This window comes from Arachis ipaensis, chromosome B5 (assembly GCF_059453495.1).
Source record: "Arachis ipaensis isolate K30076 ecotype BB chromosome B5, ASM5945349v1, whole genome shotgun sequence".
NCBI classification, from domain to species: Eukaryota; Viridiplantae; Streptophyta; class Magnoliopsida; order Fabales; family Fabaceae; genus Arachis; species Arachis ipaensis.
In genome coordinates, this window is record NC_142440.1 from 59,254,285 (window position 1) to 59,259,212 (window position 4,928).

Consider the following 4,928-nt stretch of genomic DNA (forward strand, 5'->3'; position numbering starts at 1 on the left):
TGTCGACATTATGTCTCTAGTATCCTAGGAACTCATTTTCCAAGGCAAAATGTGAAAATCTACTTAAAATCCGTAATTGGCATTTTCACAAACACTTGTGGACAAAATAACAAAATATGGTAAATTGCAAAGAAAAATGAAAACTATAAGCAACTATTCATAATATCAACAATATAAACTCAATCAAGCATATAGAAATCATAAAAGAGCAAATTCATAAACAAAAGATTCAAGAAATCAAATTGCATGTATTAACAAAATAACTTGAAACATAAGACAAAGTAGCAAGAAAAGTGTAATTAAAGAGAAAATTAAAGAGTACTTACAATAAAGATGAGCAAAATCCAAGATCAAAACTGAAAGTATAAAATTCTACAATGAAAATTAAGTAAAACCCTAAGAAAGAATTTTTAAAACTACACTACTACTACTCCTAATGTGTTTTTTTTTTTTTTTTTATCTAAAAGTGAGCTTCCCCTTGATATATGTTGATGTTCCTTTGATATAGCACTACTCCATGTAGCTTCAGAAATACCAAAAATTGGGCCAAGAAGCCCCAAAATCACAAGCCACGTGCTTCATTAGTGAAGTCACGCACTGGGACTCGTGTGTACACACAGATGTGTACGTACATACATTTGCTGATTTCTGCGCTTGTGCGTACGCGTACGCACACTTGACTGTATGCTTCTCTTTTGTTTTCTTCATGAAATCTCCCATTTTGCATGCTCCCTTCCACTTTTGCCTAGTCATTCTTGCCTAATTGACCTGAAATCACTTAACAAAACATATCATGGCATCGAATGGAATAAAAGTGGAATTAAAATGATCAATTTAAGCACAAAACACATGTTTTCACATTTAGGTTCAAATCAGAGAGAAGTCACAAAAGTATGCTATTTTGGCGATTAAGTGTGAATTTATGTGATGAAATCCGTTCAATTCAAGTAAAAAATTATCATTAAATATGGACTCATCATACTTCATGAATAATAATAATAATAATAAAAATAAAGTATGTCACAATAAAAAAAGAAGTACGTCACCAAATAATTTATCATCCGAATTATATATGAATCAAATCAATAATAGGAGGGCTAATATAAAAAAAATCGATAACAGAACTAGAGACTTACAAAATCTTTTTTAAATTCACAGAAAAAATATTTATATTTGTGTGACATATAAAATAATTACCATATTTTTATTATATTATATATATAGTGGGCAAAAAAAGTCCAACTAATTTAAAGTAATTTTTGTCTGATATTTGATTAAATTATTCTTGTATTTAGTATTTTTTTTTGGGACTTCCTCTTAGTTAAAAGTATAATCATTATAATTTTTTTAATTATTATTGTTAGAAGTGTTCGTAGATCGGATATAACTAAAATTTCGATCTGATCCGCACTAAATTTATCAGATTGAATTCGATATTCGCACTTTTATGTTTAGATCGGATATCAAATATATCCGTAATATAAAAAATATTAAAAAATTTTATTTTTATAAAAAAAGTCAATAATTTTTTTGTTTACTTTTTTAAACATATTTACTTCTATCCGATTAGAGTGTGAAGCAGATTCGATCTAATCCAATTCGATCATCTTACAGATCAAATCATATCCACAAATTATAGATTAGGTACGAATAAACACTGTGAATTTATGGATATGATTCGATGTATGAACACCCCTAACTACTGCTATAGGTTCATTGCTATAAAAGTATGCTTCTTTTTTATTATAAACCATTATTAGATCTTAATTACCATTAAAACAACTTAATTGTTAATAAAGAGATAATAATTATTGGTCTCTGAAATTATGTTCGTATTTTAATCTAATTTCAAAAATTTTGATTTACTCAATTTAGTCTTCTAACTTAATAGTTATGATTTACATTGGTTCCTAATCTTATTTTTGTCACAGTCTCACAAAATCGTTAACGTCATGCTGAGATGGACTAACGACTGCTACGTTGTACGTTCTAGCAAATACTTGATGTGACAATTAAATTTTTTTTGCCTTAATTTTTTTTCTAACAAAACACTTAAAACCCTAATCTGAGTCATGGATAGCTAAGTTAGAAATCAAACTAAATAAATTAAAACTTTAAAAATTAGATTGAAGCTCGAATATAACATCAAAACAAAACTTTAACTTATGTAGTGATTAATTTAAATGAGAATAAAATAAATCAAAATTCAATATAATTTTTATCAACGTTTTTAAATTCAAAATTTTTATACCAAAATTAATTAGGATTTTTCTTTAAATTGAAAATTTAACGAAATAGTAACTTTAATTATCTCAATCAATGCCCCAATCAATTACTAATATGTCTTAAAAAAAAGAAACTGTATATGAGAAGAAATTAATTAATATATCCACTTTAATAAATAGTTATTTGACTAAAATGAAAAAAATTATTTTTTCAGTATCCTAGATATGTGCAATGCGCGAATTGATGACTCAGTACTCGAGATGTGCTCGTCTAATTTAATTTAAATAATTTTAAATTTTAAAATTATAAAAATATTTTATTTAAAATTTAGATGATTATAATAATAATATCTAGAAAACAATAATTTTATTAAATATAGTACTCTTTTAAAATAATCAAATATATGAGTATAAATAATTAAATATAATAATTTGCCAGTATTCATAAATAATCAGTATAATAATACAAGTATATTTAATTAATAACTTAATTTATTTTAATAAAAACAAATATACCTATTTATTATTTATCAAAAAGACTTTATTTTTTAAAAAAAATTAATTTATTTATTATTTATTATTATAATAAAAATTTAAAAATTTTATATATAAATATATAAATACTATTGAAACCTAAAAAAAACAACATATTCTTCAAAAAAAACTTGAATTCATCGAAATAATAATTCAATAAGAAACATATTATTATTATTATTATTATTATTATTATTATTATTATTATTATTATTATTATTATGCACATTCAAAAATTCATAAATAAAATATCTGCAGTGGGATAAGAAGCATCCATGAACCAGCACATATGTCTCTTTTCATTTTTATGTACCCTTCCCCATCCCATTTAGTGTCCCGTGAGTTCTTAACAATCCAATAATCAGTACCAGTTTCATTTGTACTATAACTAACTGCCATAATACCATGATCATAATCATACTCACATGTTCTATTAAAAATATCACTGGAATAAAAAATGACCATGTCTCAAATATTGAGTCACCAAGTACTTAGCTCGTATTCTATTTTTGCATGTATTTCGGATACTGAGACCCCATTTAACACTTCTAACACAGATTGGAGTCGCAGTACCTAAAATATGTTCAATTTTTAAAACTTTCTCAGTAACCAAGATGTGACAAATTATATATTTATGTAATTATGTTGTATTTTATGTATTTTTGTAAATTTTTATTTATTTAGTTTAAATATAAAAACCCATTGATTTAAGAGAATGAAAAATGTATTAATAAATATAAAATTGTTCATGAAATTGAGCATATATATTAGTGACGGTCTTGTATAGTTCTATCTATTTGAGTTAAATCTCAAAATAGTCTATGAACTTACACTCGAGTCTCAAAGTGATTCTTGAAATTAATAATTACTCAAATTCGTCCACAAAATTGCCCTCCGAAATTCATAGTAGTCCCCAAAATAATTTCCATCCATCCTTGTCATTGAAGAGCTGAATTAGACTGAAATGTCGTCGTTTTGTATTTATACAAAAAAAAATCCTTAATCCCCAACACGATGTCTTTTTGTATTTATATAAAAAAAAATATAATCCCCAATTATCTTCACCAATTCTGTTCTTCACACTATTCTTCTTCTTCTTCAACTTCATAGTAGCAACAACAACGACATCATCATAACCAGCAAAAATTACAGAGTTAAGAAAACCAACAATCACAAGAGATCATAAAAAAATCAGCAACAATCAGAAAAGATCAATTAACCTAAATAGCAAACCTCAATCAACCTAAATAGCAACCATCACAAAAAAAAAAAAAAAAACTAACAATAATTACTGAATAAAAAATAACAAAAAATTCAACCATAGCAGCTACATTAAAACAGGATCAGCAACAACAACAATCACCCAAAACATTAAACAATAATGATTAAATAACTAAAAAAAATAAAAAAAATCACCTTGGCATAGAAAAAAGAAGAAGCATGCAGAGAAACATAGAGAAAAGACAAGAGAAGAGCGCAGACGGCTACAAGTAGAGAGGAACAAAAAGCTGCCGTTATTGTTGACGACGATGGTGCGCTTGAGAGCGATGATGGTGACGACGAAAGAGTGGAGATGGTTAATGGAGCGCTTAAAAACAGTGAAAAAGTGTGAAATCTGCACGGCGTGATTGGAGAGCACCTTGATCTCGTGGTAGTGAAGGAAAGCAGATTGAAAAATGTGAAAGACTAGGTTGGGGCGAACAGCACAGCACCGAGACGGAGGTCGGCAAAAGGTAGCCACAGAGAGAATTGAGGAAAGTTTGTCTCTGCTTTTGTGAGTCAGAGAGTAGTATTGAGTGTTGAGTGTGCGAGAGTAGAATTGGAGAGGGAGACTCAAAAGAATTTTTTTAAGTACAAAACGACGTCGTTTCAATCTTCTCTAATGGTAAGGATGGACGGAAATTATTTTAGGTATTATTATGAGTCTCGAAGGACAATTTTAGAAATAAATATGAATAATTATTAATTTCAAGAATCACTTTGAGACTCGAGTACAAGTCCAAAAATTATTTTAAGATTTAACCCTTTATTTTATTTAAATTTTTTTTATCATTCATATTCAAATTGAAACAATTGAAAAAGAGATGTACCTACTAATCTAATGTTAATTAAATTAGGGATTATTATTATTTGAGGATTATTTTTTGTTTGCCGTGTTCGCTTACTAAG